Below are 18088 nucleotides of genomic sequence, written 5' to 3'. Positions count from 1 at the left end.
TGACTGCAGACTTCTCATCAAAAGCAATGCAAGCCAGAAGACGCTTTTGTCACTTTAAAGTAAACAAATATCTATTAACTTACAATTCGGTTCCCAATTAAAATTCTTCAGAAACGAAGATTGACTTATTTGTTTTTCCATAGTAACCTATAGCGGATAGAATTTATCGCCATAAAATCTTCTCTCCGAGAAATGTTACAGGGGTCCTTTAGCAAAAGAGAAAATGATGCCAGGTGGAAACTCGGATCAAAACAAAGGAGTGAAGAGAGCAGGAAGTGGTAAGTATATGGGTAAATGTAAACATTAAAATATATCCTTGATTGGAGGAAGTTGAAATAACAACACTATATTCTGAAGTTTTATAATATGGGCACAATCATTGAAAAGTTTGTGGGGAAGTTTTATTCTCTATCCACAAACTGTCTGAAGCCCTTCCATATGTAGAAATAAAATGTATGACAGCGATAGCAGTAAAGCTGGGATTTGAACATGAAAGTACACTGTGGTAAAGTTATCCCATCCTCCATGAAGTTGTCAAGGGATGAATAGGAATTTATAGACTGGTATCAGACATATGTGCTAATATCAGACTTATAGATTTGATTTGGACTAGGCTGGGATGTTTTCTTAATATAATATTACTCTCTAATATAAAGCTCTCTCATATATATATATGGATTTGTTTCTATAATCTACCCAAACTCACATAGTAAATTTTTTTTTATATACTTAAAAGGGTCATTAGGAGCACACCAGCCTGTGCGATTACGAGGTGTCGAAGGGATCAGGTATAAGGCATCATTAAAAAAAAAAATCTTACCATAGTGAATGAATGAAGGGGGAAGTGCAGTGTGGAGACCCAAAGCCCATTTGTCGGCCACTGGAGATCCCCTCACAGAGGGGTCTAGAGGAGATGAGTCAGTCAAGGTGCGATGTAGCACCGATGAAGAATCAACTTTCCTCCAGTTCCTAAATGCTTCCTCCCCCGCCACTACCATGATCCGAGTTCTACCTTGCAAGTCTGGATAGAGCAGAGGTTGTACACTGGTGCAGATAAGAGCTGGAGGCACAGGGAATCCAGGGTGGATGATACCTTCAGGACCAGGGGTGTGAGGGGCGATACTGGGAGAGTAGAGGGTGAGTAGGTTGGAAAGGGGGAACCGATTACAAGGATCTACATGTGTGACCTGGGGGATGGACAACAGAAAAGGGGGTGAAGGGAGATGCCAGATAGGGCAAGATATGACAAAATAACAATTTATAAATTATCAAGGGCTCATGAGGGAGGCGGGAGCTGGGAGGGAGGGGAAAAAGAGGACTTGATGCAAAGGGCTTAAGTGGAGAGCAAATGCTTTGAAAATCACTAGGGCAAAGAATGTACAGATGTGCTTTATACAATTGATGTATGTACATGTATGGATTGTGAAAAGAGTTGTATGAGTCCCTAATAAAAGGTTTAAAAAAAAGGTCATTAGGGTAGCGAATTGTTTGTTACATGATTTGAATCTCACCAATGTTCGGAACTGACTCAATATCATCTAACAACTACTACTGGTGTCCTTCTGCAGACTGCCTCGTTTTTCTCCTGTTCAGTGGCTGGTGGATTTGAACCACTGACCTCTCTGTTAGCAGCCCCATTAACGTAATGGACCTACCCTATTTCTGCTCTCTCCATCATTCTGCTACTGGGAATATTGGATGACCTATGTGGCAGTTTGATGGTACTATGTCAACGTGAAGACATACAAAAGTGTAGGGGTGGTGTGTTAGTCTGGGTGGACTAGAGAAACAAATCCATAGATCCTCATATGTGTCTAAGAAAGAGGTTTATATACAAGAGCAGTTGAATATTGAGAAAATATCCTAGCTCAAGTCCACAAGTCCAATATTAGCTCATGTATCCAAACCAATCTATAATGTCCTCTCCAGACTCATGCAAAACATGTCAAATGCTGGAAGATCACAGGCCAGTGAATGGGAAGTCTTTTGGATCCAGTGGTGGTGTAAGCATCTCAACACTGCCAGGGGTCTCCACATGGCTCCTCCGGCTCCAAGGCTCTGGCTCCATCAGTGTAGCTCCATCTGGCTTATGAACAGGAATGTCCTGCAGGGAGAGTGTGTGTCCCACCTCCAACGAACTATTTATCTCCTTAATGCCTCCAAATGAGATCATCAAGCTGTGACCTGACTGACAGGCTAAACTCCACCCCTTCACTCTCCAGACTCAAATTGACAACAGGTGATGTCACTACCAGAGATGGAATTCAAATCGTCATGCAGGTCACAGCCTGATGATGCCTCCTTGGGTGTGGCCTCATAGGGAGGACCCTGGGGATCGTTGCTAGTGCTAATGCCACCCTTTACAAAAAGGAATCAAGGGGTGGGGCCGGGGTGGTGGTGGCACAGGCTCAGGAGGAGAGAAGGACGAACATTAGACATGCCCAGGTACTGGCCACACTTGCTAACCACTGCCCATCAACTGCCTCCCAGGTTTCCCAGACCTGTGAACAAAGTGCCAAGTCCTATGTGTGTCAGGGGCCGGGCCACTGGGCACAGAACTGCCCTAACTGGAATAGGCACCCCTGCACCCCCCCTCCATGAGGGCCATGCCACCACTGCAAACAAACTGGCCACTGAGCAGTATTCTGTCCTATGGCCAATAACCAGGAGGGGAGGCATCCTCAGGCCAGTGGGCAGTTGCTAATTGAGGATTGGCCCGACCCAGCCAGTGAAGCAGCAGGAGACAGCTGTAGAACCTCAGGTGAGCAATCGATGTGGCAGGGAGGTCAGTAAAAGTCCTCCTCCTAGATACTGGGGCTGCCTATCATGTTATTACCTTCTTCCCTGGACCCTGGGCACAATTCACCAGGGAAACTGGAAACCATTTCACCCAGACCCCTGCGAAGCGAAGCATACAGACAAGCACTCCTGTGAGCCATTGGACAGTCTTAAGATGGTGTTTCACCAGCACTCCACATTCGTTAAGCCAGTAAAGGCTTAACACGATTCCTATGTTTAAAGTAAACTGTCACCCATGTCCTAAGATTTTTTTTTAAATCATTTCATTGGGGGCTCATACAACTCTTATCACAATCCATACATCCATCCATTATGTCAAGCACATTTGTACATTCGTTGCCATCATTCTCAAAATATTTGCTCTCCACTTAAGTCCTAAGTATCAGGTCCTCATTCTCCCCCTCCCTACCCCATCTTCCCTCCCTCATGAACCCTTGATAATTTATAAATTATTATTATTTTGTCATGTCTTACAATGTCCAATGCCTCCCTTCACCCACTTTTCTGTTGTCCGTCTTCCAGGGAGGAGGTTATATGTAGATTCTTATAATTGGTTCCACCTTTCTAGCCCCCTTCCTTCCACCCTCCCAATATCACCACTCTCACCACTGGTCCCCAAGGGATCATCTGTCCTAGATTCCCTGTGTTTCCGGTTCCTCTCTGTACCAGTGTACATCCTCTGGTTTATCCGCATCTGTAAGGTAGAATTGGGATCATGATAGTCGGGGGGAGGAAGCATTTAAGAATTAGAGGAACGTTGTATGCTTCATCGTTGCTACATCACACCCTGACTGTCTTGTCTCCTCCTGAGACCCTTCTATAAGGGGGTGTCCCGTTACCTACAAATGGGCTTTGGGTCACCACTCTTCATTCCCCCTCTTTCACAATGATATGATTTTTTTGTTCTTTGATGCCTGATACCTGTTCCCTTCTACATTTCATGGCCACACAGGCTGGTTTGCTTCTTCCATGTGGGCTTTGTTGCTTCTGAGCTAGAAGGCTGCTTGTTAACCTGCAAGCTTTTAAGACCCCAGATGCTATATCTTTTGATAGCTGGACACCATCAACTTTCTTCATCACATTTGCTTATGCACACATTTGTCTTCTGTGATCATGACAGAAAGGTGTGCATCATGGAATGCCAATTTAATAGAACAAATTGTTCTTGCATTGAGTAAGTACTTGAGTGGAGGTCCAATGTCCATCTGCTGCCTTAATACTAAACCTATAAATATATGCTGTGTTAGTTTGGGTACTTTAGAGAAACAAGTCCACAGAAACTCATGTATAAGAGAAAGTTTTATATAAAGGTTAAGTGCACATTAAGAAAACATCTCAACCCAGTACTGCCCAAACTCATAAGTCCAACGTTAACCCACATGTCCGACACCAAAACACACACTATGACACTAATTGCAGGAGGGAAGCCAAATAAGTGAACATGTAAGCATCTCAGCCCTGGCAGGGGTCTCCACACGGCTGCTCCAGCACCCAGGGCTGCATCGGGGTAGGTCCATGTGTCTTTTCCTCGGGGATGTCTTGCAGGAAGTGAGCCTTGCTTGTTGAAGCAGGGAACTGGCTAAGGCAGCTGCACCCTGGTCCAACCATCAGAAAGCAAGAGACCCAAGAACTAGAAAGGTGAGGCTCACTGAGCCATTTATCCCTCAGCCCTTCAATTAACTCCACATGTGTTTATCAGCCAGTTGACACAATAAACTATCTCATATGCACATAGGTCTATTTCCCCATCATCTTACATAAATATATTTACATATGTACATGCTTGTATTTAGACCTCTATAAATAGTCTTTGTCTCCTATTTCTGTCCTCTATTTCCTTTTACTTTCCTCTTGTCATGCTCAGCCTTCATTTGGGTTTCAGTAATTTCTCAGTTACATTGCCCTTGCTGAATCCCTACCAGGCCTCTCACACAGTTCTATGATTTTTTTTTCTAGTCCTAAGATTCCTTTTCTAAATTTCTCGTGACAGTAACCTCCAACTGCAAGGGCACTGCTATCTCACAGCCTTACTCTTACCTTACCTAAACTGTCCACATGTTCTGCTTCTTCCAGAAGTCATCAGGTTACCCATGTCTCTGAGCCAAGTGTGCCAACCCCAGGACTACCAGCCCCTGGGCCACCCCAACCCCAGGACCACCAGCCCCTGGACCACCAGCCCCTGGACCACCAGCCCCTGGACCACCCCAACCCCAGGACCACCAGCCCCTGGACCACCAGCCCCTGGACCGCCCCAACCTCAGGACCACCAGCCCCTGGACCACCCAACCCCAGAATCACCAGCCCCTAGACCACCAGCCCCTGGACCACCCCAACCGCAGGACCACCAGCCCCTGGACCACCCAACCCCAGAACCACCAGCCCCTGGACCACCCTAACCCTAGGACCACCAGCCCCTAGACCGCCCAACCCCAGGACCACCAGCCCCTGGACCACCCCAACCCCAGGACCACCCCAACCTCAGGACCACCAGTCCCTGGACCACCCCAACCTCATTCATCGTGGGCCCTGAGAGGGCAACCCCTTCCAACAGAGTAGGAAGGTGTGGATCCAAAGTCCCATGTTGTGCCCCCTTTTGTCAGCAGGAAGCAGCTAGAGATGTCATCACCCAGTACCCCAAAGATTTGGGTCCATACTCCTTCAGTGGGGAAGTGTTCAGTAGCAGGATAGGGACAGGGTTGTCCCTCGCCATGCCTGGAGGACCCTTACAGGAGGTTGCTGCAGAGAACCAGGGGAACCTCAGCCAGTCATAAAGACTACTGGGCATGTGCCAATTCAAGCCCAAACCAGGTGGGCGGTACACCTGGGTGGCCCAAACTAGGCCCCGGTGGGCTTAATTTGGCCATTGGTGTCAACCAATACCTTCGACCAGCGGAAGGCCCCAAATACCGTGAACATGAGAACGCCAAGCCTTTCCATTTTTCATCGTCCTTGCCCTTCCCCCTCGCCGAGCCTGGGTCTTTCTGGCCTCAGGCTACCATGTGTGGGTGTGCAGTCCCACGACGTTGCCGGTGTTCAGTCAATGTAAAATATGAAGCGTCTTCTGTCCTTTAGAAAAACTCACTTGGATCTCTCTCTCTGACACACACACACACACACACACACACACGAAGGACTCAGGGAACCTTCTTTCACCTTTCTGTTTGCTGGGACTCTGCCCCTGAGAGCTGACCTTGAGAGCCACTGGTGCCCTGCCATGCTTTCACCGACCTTGAATCCAGGAGACTGCACTCACGGGTTTGGGGTCGTCCTGAAGTCCGTGTCATTGCATGAGCTCCGTGAGTCTGAAGAGGGACTCATAGACTTGTAAGGGATGTATGGACTTGGGTTGGACTGGGTTGGAATGCCTTCTTGATATGTAATTACTTCTTGATATAAAGGTTTCTCTTGTACATGGATGAGGGTCACTGGATTTGTTTCTCTAGTCAACCTGACCTAACACCATTGATCTGGTTGGTGAATTTCACAGAAATCGTCCATCTTGGCTTGCCCAGCCTCTTCCTCTTGGTACAGGCTTTCGGCAGAGACTAAGCAACTCTTCCTTTGGCCTTGTGAGTAGGGGGACCCAGTGGTGGGTGCAGTGTTGTCGGTGACCTCGAGGGAAAGTATGACTGATTCTCAGTTTCCATATTAGGAAGGCCACTTGCCGCAGGCGACACCACAATGCGTGGCTTCTCCATGATAGGAGGGGATAGTAGACTCCGTCCTCCCAGGTATGGCTGAGGCTGGGGTTCTCGGATAGGGAGGGGCTGTGATGAGGAGAGATGGCCTGTTGAGTGCAGTGAAGTACTGATAGATGTCTGCGGTGCCTCTGGGGAGCCTGGCCAGAGGGAGGCCCGCAGTCTCACTCCCCTCCCTTCACTCCCCTGTGCAGCGGCTTCCATTCAGGGATGTTGGGGCCAAGGCTCAGCTTGGGGATGGAAGACTGGAGTTCCTTGCCCAATGGACCACTACTCTCTATGTGGCTTGGACCAAATCTGCCCATCTGAAACAAAACAGTTATGCCAGATGAAATATGCTTATGGTTCCTTTTGACTTTAAGATTTCTTTTTTTAACATTTTATTAGGGGCGCATACAAATCTTATCACAATCCATACATATACATACATCAAATATGCAAAGCAATCTGTACATTCTTTGCCCTAATCATTTTCGAAGCATTTGCTCTCCACTTAAGCCCTTTAAGATTTCTATGTGTAGACCAGAGGCTCCAATCTGCGGCTAGGTTCAGCACACAAATTTAGTTTGTTTTCTCTAAACCCTATTTGCCAACCTTGAGAAGACTCCGTACACAAATTTCCATTCCCAGCTACTTTTGAAAAAATTTAAAGTTGTACCACCTGGCATCTTTCTCACCACATAGAAACAATGGCTTGAATCTAAGTAGTAACTGAGATCCTTAAGGGTATATGGCCTCTCTGGGTGGCCACAGTGCCCACTTGGCCACTAGCATTTGTCCTTGTTGCCTGCGTGGCCCCTCGTGGCCCCTGTACGAGGCTCTGGTACAGGCAGTGGAGGAGCTGGGACAGGAATCCCTCGGTCCCCACACTGTCAGACCCGGGTGATTTCTGCTCCTTTCTGGGGCCAGCAGGCTCTCTCCTAATGGGGCAGGGGAGACAAGGGACAATAGCTCGGAAGTGTCTGAGTGTCCATGGGAAGAGCTGGGCTGTCACACGGGGTGGAGGAAGAGAGCCGGGTAGATCTCAGGCGCTCCCTGGTGGGCCCCCAGGGCCTTTAGTAAAGCACGCAGCAGCAGGAGCTTCCCTGGCCTCTCCCTGTGTCCTCCTCCCCTCACCCCTAACTAGTGGCAGAGCCAAAAAAATTGCAATGAGACCCCTCCCCCAGGGCAGCTTTATAGATCCACCCCCACCCCGCCCAGTGGTTAAATCATTGTCAGAGGCACAAGGTGGGGTCACCAGCTGGTTGCCCCATGCAGAGGAGGCCAAGGGGGCGCCAGGGGGCAGGGAGCTTTCCAGAGGCCGTTTCTGCCTTCTATCTCCACAGCCTCAGATTCCACAAGCTCTGGTGCGGGGACTTTCCCCATGGCATAACTAGTTGTCCCTCAAAAGGTCCTTCCTAGTGATGCGGGAAACAGTCTCAGCTGTTGACAGCCTGGCCAAAGAGCCGTGGAATCAGACAGGACCGTGGAATCATCAGACAGACCTGGAGTGCCCACCAGCTGTGCCAACCAAGACCCACGCAGCCTCAGTTTCTTCACTAGGCGAATGCAGCAAATCGCTCTTTCATCCCAGAGACCGTGGGAGGATGCAAGGAGAGAGTGGAAGAGGGCAGAGAGTCGCACTTGGCAGCCCTTCTGGAACGGCCCCTGTCCTTTCCTCCACCCCGAGCCCGGGGGACTAGACTTGGGCGTCAGTCTCTAAGCTGCGGAGCCCCTCTGGGTCCCGGTGGCCTGCAGCAGAGCACCAGAGATTGATCTGCTGAGGACATAGGGCACCGAGGACAGAAAAGCAGCAGCATCTCCTTCCTTGCCATTCATTCCCGAGGCTCATCCAGCCCAGGTCGGCCCCCGCAGTCCTTAAGCAATGGTGTCGGAGCAATCTGTTTATTGACCCCGTTTTCCACATGGGAAAATTGAGGGGCCAAGGTGCTCCCTGAGTTGCTCACGGGCCACAAAGCTAATGGTTTAGAGAAGGTGTCTCTGCTGACCCTCTAGGTCTGGACATGGAACAAGGCTTTGACTCCAGAAAGACTCAATGGGCAAGAATGGGGAAGGCGGACACTTGTGAGGGCCAAGGGCAAGCGCTGGGTCCCTTCTCCTATCCTTCTACCTCAAAATGCGAGCCCTACTTCCTAGTGCTTTCCCCGACCGGGAATACTCACGCAGAGGAAATGGGCACACCCATCCCATGTTTCCAGTTAGGCACAAACTTGTCCCCTCTGAGCCACCGCCCTGGCGTCATCTTCTCTGGCCTGTTCACTCTCCACCCAGCCTGCTCCGCCGCTCCCTGCCGGGTCCACAGCCCCTCTTTCTGGTTGGCAGTTGGGATGCCAAGTGTTTAGGGAGTGGGGTCCATGCTAGATGGGCCCCACCACTGCCCAAACTACTCGCCTTCTGAAAACCGATACAGTCCAGGAGGGGCAGCGCCCAGGCCCCAGTAAACCTACGTATAATCCTGAGCCCCTTTCAGCAGAGCTGGGAGTGCACAGTGCACTAGGAAGAAAAGCCTGGTGGCTTGCTTCCAAAGACCAGCCCAGGAAAGTCCTTCGAATCACCGTGACCTGCTCACCAACAAAGAATGAACACGGGGCAGTGCATGGGCCAACTCGATGGCAACTGGCAACAAATAACCCTTTAGCCAAACCCAAGCCTGAACCTACTGCCGTCTAGTCGATTCTGACTCAAGGCAACCCGGTGGCAGGATGCATCAGAAGCCTTGAAGAGCCCACACCCTCTGATTCGGCAACTTCACTTCTGGGACATTTTCCTACAGAAATTGTGAAAAGCTGTTTGTATAACATGCTCATCTTAGTGTTGCTTGTAAAGGATGATCATTGGATACACTCCACCTATCTAACAACGGGATTGGGGGTTAAATAAATGATGAAGAAACAGAATATGGATATGTGTAGCAATTAAAATAAAGAAGGACGTGCTGGTCTGGACTAGAGAAACAAACCCGGGCAGACTCATCTGTGTGTAAGAGAGAGCTTTGTGTAAAGAGGAATTGTACATCAAGCAAACATCCCGGCCCCGTCCAGGTCACGTCCAGAAGACTGATAATAGCCCGTAGGTCTGATAGCAGTTTAGAAAGTCCTCTTCAGACTCATGCAACACATGCAATGACGCCAAGTGCAGGAAGGTTCACAGGCCAGTGGGTGGGAGATCTTGTGGATCCAGTGGCAGTGGAAGCATCTCAGTGCTGGCAGGGGTCTCCATGTGGTTCTTCCAGCTCAGGGCACTAGTGTAGTTCCATGTGTCTTGTCAGCTGCAATGTCTCCCAGAGAATGAATCAAGAGAGAAACTGTCTCCCGCCTCCAGGGAGGAAGACAGGAGTTCCCAGAATCCTCAGGAGAAGGCCATGCCCACACAGAGGCCTCATTGGCAATTACCTGATTGATAGGCTAGACTCCACCCATACACTCTTAATGCTTTCAAATTGACAAATGATTATATAACCACTACAAAGTAGCACTCCATTCTGTTGACACTGGGAGTTGTTTGTAATATAGGAAGCAACAAAACAAAACAGTACAAGGGCACCTCCCTGTCTGTTTCTCTCTCTCCATGAAAGTTTGGAAGAATATCGTCCCTGTGTGAGCAGTGCTAACCTCTGAGTGAGATGATGAACAGGTGGGTTGAATACTTTGCTGATTTATTCTTTTCGGAGGGAGCCTGTGGAAGCAATATTGAGTGTTCCGTGGGTACTGGCGTGGTGGTGGTTTGATCTCAGTGGTTCTGTGGAAGAAAGTCCTGGTAATCTCTCTGTTCCCATAAAGATCACAGCCTAGAAAACCCTGCCAGGCAGGTCTACTCCTTCCCAGGAAGTAGCGATGGGTCTAAAAGTGAGTTGACATCCTTAACAACAACAGCATGCTTTTCTGCAATGAGTTGGTCAGGAAATTGAGACAAACAAGGAGAATCCCCCACCAGGTGAAAGCTGTATATCACAGGCTGGGCTCCAGGGGGGATCTCTGTACCCCTCTATGTGGAGTGGGGCCACACGAACAGGGGAAGAGTGGGCGACAGAGGCAGGCTCACTCCTCCAACCCACTTGCAGCCAGGCTGCCTGGTTGAATGGCATTAAGCCTGGTTCACGGTCCAGGTCAGGCACTCAATCTCCAGAAGGGACCTTGTCAGGCCAGGTGATTGTCTGCCCCCAGCCTGCACCTGCTCCATTAATCTTCCCGTCCCAACTGGCCGACAGGACCTGCTCTGTCTGTTGACCTAAGAGGAGGGCGCTGAGGCTGCGGGAAGGGCTTCTGCTCTGTACCTGCCGTTGCTCAGCAGCTGGGCCCGGAGCCCTTGCAGGGGGCCAGGTGTGTCAGTGCTGATGGATGGGGAGCCCCAGAAGGCTGTGGCTCTCTCCTACCATCATCGCCCTGCTCCCTGGCCCAGGCTGTTCCCTGGAGCCACTTTCAAGGGAGCACAAACAAAAATACCAAGTCCTTTCTGCAATGTCCATGAAGCATCCACCCCAACCCCCTCTGCAGTACCCACCAAAGGGACTGCAAGTTTCGTCCACGAAACCTCCCCTTAGTCCAAGAAAGAGTCTGTGTGTGTGTGTGTGTGTGTGTGTGTGTGTGTGTGTGTGTGTGTGTGGTGAAGTGCTGGGCGACTAGCCAAAAAGGAGAGGTTTTCTAGCACAGTTTTCTAGAATGGTTTCCAGAGGTTGACTCGTGGCTCTCTGCACCCACCCAGAGGGGACTTGGGAGAAAAGCTACCTGCGTTGCATCTCCATGAATTCAAATTGACCCAGGGTAGTTGGTTTTCGGGTTGGGGGTTTAAACCTACGAATGCTGTGTCATAGAGTGTGGGAAGGTGCGTACCCTGGGTTGGCAGGCCCTACGCAACAGCTGCCCATGGCGGGCCACACCAGCAGGCCTGAAGATGGCGCAGGGCCTGGCAGTGTTTTTTGCTTGTTCCTTCATTTCAACTCTACTCAAGTTGATGCCAGCTCTCAGCGACCCTATAGGACAGGGTAGAACCGCCCAACTGGCTTTCCGAGTTTGTAACTCAGAAGGGAGTGGTGCTTTCCAGCTGCTGACCTTGCGGGTTGCTGCCCAACATGTAGCCACTACGTCACCAGGGCTCCTGCAGTCTCAGTAGCACTTTTATATACTGTATGTTTACTGTATATTGTCGACTGTGCGTGGATTTTTTTTTGTCACAATCTCATGAGAAAGTTACTACAGTTAGCCCAACTTCACAGATGACAGTTGAGGACATTTGAGGTTAACAGAGGGTCCTTAAGGCCACCAAGCTGGTCGGTGGCTGGAGTGTAATTTCAATCCAGGAGCTTGACTCCACAGCTCCTGCTTTTGACCACAATTCCTAGACTAATGAGGGAGCGTTGTGCTGCTGGGGAGATGTGGAAGTGGCCTGAGGGCTGGGGCGGAAGCAGAGGTAGCTATGGGGCTCCCGCCGGCACCTCAGAGTGCCTGGGCCAACCGTCCAGGTCAGCGGAAGAAGAGAGAGTTGGTTGGGCACTCATTGTAGTGTATAGTCACAGGGCGGAGTTGAGCATGGCTTAGGCAAGGTGGGCGGTTAGTGACGCCATTCACCAAGATGGTCAACTTCTGTAGCCAAAAAGAAGCTGAGCTTTGGCTGGGGTGTGCTGTTGAACCTGACCTGTAGCCCCGTCCGAGGCCATTGTAGGTTCTCAACAGTGACCCTCTCTCACCATGCCCATCACATGCACAGAGCCTGACCCACAGCAGACATCCAGTGAAGACAATTCCAGTCGCATTCTTCCACAAATCGCCAGTGTCTCATCCCTCTGGTTTCATGCTGTCACAGATGAGATGTCCATCCGTCTCTTCACCAACCGGGGCCTGGCAGGATCTGAGCGTTCCCCATCTCCTCGCCCTGCCTGCTGGAGAAAGGCAGGGTCCCCCGCGCTTTCCCCTCAGCATGGATTGTCCTCAGAGGGATGTGCTGACCATGCCTCTCTTCACCCCTCTCCCTTGGACCCAAAGACTTAGCCATCATTCTTAAGGCCTAGTAACAAAGCTTGGACTGGCTGCTAAGGGGCCCAAAGATAAAGGAGGCAGCTCCCCCCCCCGCCCCCCCTCCCCCCCCACCAAGTTCTATTTGTTAAGTTTTGTTTAAAACATCACCACCAGCGCCTCCACCATTCTCTATCACCTACGTGTGCTAAGCATTAAGGGACCCAGAGGATACCTGCCTTCAAGCTATAGCCCTGGGCTTGGAGAGGGCGTCATAAAGGGGGATGGATTATTCACTGTGGGGACAGAGTCATGGCCATCAGTGAGGGAATCGAGACTGGGGAGCTAGTCTTTGTGCCTCTGGGCCCTGCTCTGCCACTAACTGTGTGTGTGTGTGTGTGTGTGTGTGTGTGTGTGTGTGTGTGTGTGCCATTGGGCAAGTCCCTTGCCCTCTCTGGGCTTCCACTTTCACAGCTGGGAGGCCAGTGGTGCAAACCAGTGGTCCCAGAGGCCATTTCCAGCCAGGCAAGAGACAGTTTTGTTCCGGAAGCCCAAGGCCTTTTGAGCTCTGCCTAGCTTTTTGCTGCCACCTTTTAAAAGCACCGAGTGAGCAGAGGCGGGTCCGAGGGGGTTGGGTTTCATCCTGGGGGCTGTAAAGAAATTCCCAGACTGGGTCCAATGCTTTTTGTTTGTGGACAGAGGAACTGGGAGTGCTGGGGGAGGGCTAAGGAGAAGGACCGGGATGGAGGGAGGGGCGGGGAGGAGGGTGTGTGCAAGAGACAGAAGAATGAAATAAAGGCGAGTCCAACAAAAGGACGTGAAAAGGGAGCGAAGAGCCCCGAGGCTGCCGGGCCTGGAGGCCGGAGAATGGCGGCCAACAGCCGGATTTTCATGCTTGGTGGACGGTGAATGGAGGTGCATCTTTTAAAACCCCATCAGAAGCTCTTTGGATTGTCATTAGATTGGAGAGGGAGAAAGACGGAGGGAGGAGACAGCTGAATTTGGCCTCCTGGGTGTGGATTCTGGGCTACCAGCTGTGGGGTGTGTGTGCAGTATGCGTGTGGGGGGCTTCGGGACCTCCACTCACCAGAGGCAGCAAACCAGGGTCTCCCAAAGGCTCCTGCAAATTGCTTGCTATCTCCAGCGGCGGCTCCGCTGCCTCGGCGGACACTCCACAGTGGAGCTGGGCCATGGGGCCAGGGGAATCAGGCTGCAGGTGTCCACATCTGGCTCATCCCCAGACAGGACCTCTTGGGTGCTGCAAACAGACTGTCCTCAGGCAAACCCAGGCTGGGGCTGGTGTGGAGGCCATTCTGTGAGGGGTGGTTTGCACAAAGTCAACCCAATATGACGCCAGGATGTTGTGGAGCTGGAACAGGGGTGGGGGCTGGCCGCTTGGTGCTGGGATCTCCAGCAGGGGCCCCTGGCTCACCTTCTGGGGAAAGGAAAGGAGGGAATCCAAGGTCAGGGAGTCTCTGTTTGCTCTTCTCTTTTTACAAAGGATCAAAACCCCAAACCAAGAAGCAAAAACATCCCAGCCTCACCCAGCGCCATCAGTTCTGACCCAGCATGGCCCTGCAGGGCAGGGTAGAACAGCCCCATAGGTTTCCAAGGCCTTACATCTGTAAGAATTGGACAGCCACGTCTTTTTCCCATGGCACTGCTGGTGGGCAGCTACCACTACCCTTTCCTTTTGTGTCTGAGCACGGTATTTCAGAGTTGTTCCTTCTGTGATGTATGACGATGGCTGTGTGTTTTAAATGACTTTATTATGTAAAAAGTGGACACTGAGGTGATCATGAGGTGTTGAGGGGATCAGGTATCAGGCATCAAAGACTCAAAAAAAAATCATATCAATGTGAATGAGGGGGAGTGCAGAGTGGAGCCCCAAAGCCCATCTATAGGCAACTGGACATCCCTTACAGAGGGGCACAAGGAAGAGATGAGCCAATCAGGGTGCAGTATACCACTGATGAAACATGCAATTTTTATCCAGTTCTTTAATGCTTCCTCCCCCCTCTACTCTCATGACCCCAATTCTACCTTACGAATCTGGCTAGACCAGAGCATGTACACTAGTATAGTTAAGAGCTTGCACCCCAGGGAATCCAGGACAGATAAACCCCTCAGGGCTAATAATGAGAGTAGTGACACCAGGAGGTAGGGGATACCAGACGGGGAAGGTGGGAGAAGAAAGGGGGAGCCTATCACAATGATCTACATCTAACACCCCTGCCAGGGGGATGGACAACAGCAAAGTGGGAGAAGGGAGACTGTGGTCAGTGTGAGACATGAAAAAATAATAACAATTTATAAATTATCAAGGGATCATGAGGGAGAGAGGGTTAGGGAAGGGGGAAATGAGCTGATACCAAGGACTCAAGTAGAAAGAAGATGTTGGCAACATATGTACAAATGTGTACAAACGTGTACAACATATGTACATAGACCCAATAGACCTACGTATGGATTGTGATAAGAGCTGTAAGAGCCCCAACAAAATGATTAAAAAATAACCAAAAAACCCACAAAGGACACTGAGGTGTTTACTTACTCAGGGAGACAATAGAAGTTTTAGATTCACTTTACAATTCTTCTCCTCCAAAACCCAGGTGCATGCAGGCAGCGGTGACGGGTGGAAATGAGGGGAATGGATGAGAGAGCCAGGCTGGCCAGGAGGCGGTGGTTGCAGGAGCTGCATGAGGATGCGTGAAGCTTTCCTCTCTCCTGGTGGGTGTGTTTGCAAAGACCCCAAAGCCAACGAATAAAACCAAACATTTGGAAGTCTAGGTTGGACAGTACAATTTGGACTGGTAGTGCTCGCTTCGGCAGCACATAGACTAAAATTGGAACGATACAGAGAAGATTAGCATGGCCCCTGCGCAAGGATGACACGCAAATTCATGAAGCGTTCCATATTAAAAAAAATTGGGGGGGGGCTGGTAGAGCAACCCCATTGTCACTGAGCCCATTCCGACGCCATGGCGACCCTTATAGGTCAGGGCTGAACTGCCCCTGTGGGTTTCTGAGACCGTAACAGGGAGAGAAAGCCTGCTACCGAGAGCGGTGGTTAGACACCCCAGGCTTTGGAGCAAGACCACCTAGGTGGGAGATTCCATCGCTGGCTCTCACCAGCTAATAGATAGCACCGGCTACTTTTCCTCCCCATCTCAGGGTTGACCATTGCCAAGTGGGAGTAGGGATTCTGATCTCACTGAGTGGCACAAAGAAAGCTTAGGCAGAGGCAGCCCTCCACCCAAAACGAGTTGCCAATAACAGAGATGCAGAGACATGGGGAACTGTGGGTGCCTGCTAACTCAAGGTGGGAGCTGGGAGAGCACCCCGAGGCCACTTGGAAGAAAGGCCTGGCAGCCTCCTTCAGAAAATGTAACCACACTCTGGGGGTCCCCTGGGGCCACTTGAAAGAAACTCGTTTTTTCTGTGTGTTTCTACATGTTGGCCTGCCATCTGGAAGGTCGGTAGTTCAAATCCACCAGTCTCTCCTCGGGAGAAAGTCACGGCTTTCTGATGCCCTGCGAAGAGTTACAGTCTCAGAAACCTACTGGGGCAATTCTACCCGGCCATGTCGGGTCGCTGTGACACCGCCTCAACTTGATGGTGCGAGCTTGTTTGTATGGCTGGGTTCAGGGCCATGGTCATCTGTTGGGACTCAGCCCTCACGCGCACAGGAAGCACGCGCTAGCTGGCTCCTTCCTTCCTTTGCTCCCCACGTCCGCGGTGTCCTCTGCACGGCCCTCATCCACTCTCCTCAAACTTGTTTTCCCCGGAGTCGCAGTGCTGCGTTGATGCCGTCACGCCTCATTCCACCAGTTGCTACCGGCCTGGTTCCTGGCTAACCAGGGGCTCCTAGAGGGAGCACACTGCGGCACAAGAATGTGCTGCTCACACGAAAGGGCGTCCCACCGTGCTCACAGACGCACAGGGCCATGCACGCACTTGCCACCTTGTACACGGCACCTGATCACGGGGACATCAGAAGGAATTGGGCCTGGTTTCCCCCCTGGAGGCTGGAGGTGAAGGGATTTGTGTGCAGGATTGAGCATAACCCCCCACAGCAGAGGCTTCCAGGTCCTGGAGCCAGCGCCCCACCGAAGTCTGTGTCCTGAGAACCCAGGGAGCCAAGTGCCCTGCTATCTACCCCAGGGCGGGCGCAAAGAGAGCCGGAAGCTGGAGGCCACGGGCTGACTGCTAGCCAGGAAGAGTCCGGGATCTGCTGGCAGCGCAGAGGCGGTAAGAATGGAAGTTGTGCAGACTCCATTTACTAGGGGCTTACTGTGCCCTAGCGGTGCAGTGGGTAGATGCTTGGCTGCTAACAAACAGGTCAGCAGTTCAAACACAATAGCCGACCCATGGGAGAAAGGTGTGTGGTTGGCTTCCACAGAGAGTACAGCGTTGGAAGCCCTATGGGGCAGCTCTGCTCTGTCCTAGAGGGCTGCTATGGTCAGAATCAATTCTAAGGCAATGTGTTCTGATTAGTTGTTTTTCACTCTGCCCCTGGCCCTAAGGCGGAGCACAACCATTCATTTAATCGGCACCATTCCCCAATGAGAGTGGGAATGTGGAAACTGAGGCTGAGAGACACCAGTGCACTGGCTGGAGGTCGCACGGCCAGGAAGGGGCAGAGCTGGAATTGGAGCCCTTGTGTTGGCCGTCGTCAATGTGCTTAGCGGCCCTGCTCTATTACACATCTTCCTCTGAGCCAAGAGGACACTGGGGAGGCGTTTGTGGTTGACGGTGTGTGATGTGTGCGATTTGCTTCTCGGTTCCCCATGGAGGCTGGGCTGGGGCAGCGGGTAGCCATGTGGGTGAAAGATGATAGTTGGCTCTGAGCTGAAAATTGTTGACTCTGGTGATGGATGCTTAGGCGTTCGTTATACTGATCCCTTTATTTCTAAAATGTCCCTAATGAAAATAAAATAAAATGAAATCTGACTTAGCAGGCTGACTCTACCCTGGGCGTCCCCTGACTGTGTGATCGTGAACATGTTGCTAAACTTCTCTGTGGCTTAGCTTCCTCACTAGCCTTCACATGTCCGTCTGCAAGTTCTTGCAGGCTTGCTCAGTGTTTAACAAGGGAGTAAAGAGGGAGACAACACCTGGCTCTGCCAAGACTCAGGTAGCCCACATCTAGGGGTAGGCACCGCCTCCTTCTCACTGAGGCCCATTCTTTTGCCGGTCAATGCCATAAAACAAGGAAGTCTGGCAGAACTACTTGTGTCCTGAACCCTGGGTTCTGTGTCGAGAATCCTGGGGTTGAGCGTGTGTTTGTGTGTGTGTGTGTGTGTGTAGGTGCAAGCGTATGTGACTATGTGTGAATGTGTCAATGTCACGCATGTTGAGTGGGGGGAGGGGCACACAGTGCAGGGCTCACCCCACCTTTGTGGGTCCTCTCCTCCAAGTCGCCACCTGTTCATTCCTCGTTCAAAAGGGGCCTGGGGGCCCCAAGCAGAAGGGTGGTGTCCAGATCCCGAGGGAGGCACATGAGGCTCTGGGCCTCCCAAACACTGAGGATGATAAATGGGGCCCAAGTCTTTCAGGCTCCATTACAGAGTCGCCATGGGTTTGCCCAAACCATGGCAACCAATTGAAGCAATGATTAACCTAATAAAGCAGAGGCAAAGG

The 18088-nt window shown here is 51.0% G+C and overlaps 1 non-coding gene across 1 annotated transcript; it reads left to right on the top strand.

Moving 5' to 3' along the window:
• Nucleotides 1–15261: 15261 nt before the first annotated feature.
• On the top strand, nucleotides 15262–15368 carry LOC142429986 (U6 spliceosomal RNA). The gene has a single exon (XR_012780480.1). It is a non-coding gene; the product is annotated as a U6 spliceosomal RNA (small nuclear RNA).
• The last annotated feature ends 2720 nt before the right edge of the window (nucleotides 15369–18088 follow it).

The sequence above is a fragment of the Tenrec ecaudatus genome, chromosome 16 (assembly GCF_050624435.1).
Source record: "Tenrec ecaudatus isolate mTenEca1 chromosome 16, mTenEca1.hap1, whole genome shotgun sequence".
NCBI classification, from domain to species: domain Eukaryota; kingdom Metazoa; phylum Chordata; class Mammalia; order Afrosoricida; family Tenrecidae; genus Tenrec; species Tenrec ecaudatus.
The sequence above is the reverse complement of the archived record's forward strand: the minus strand, read 5'-3'. Positions and strand labels throughout refer to the sequence as shown.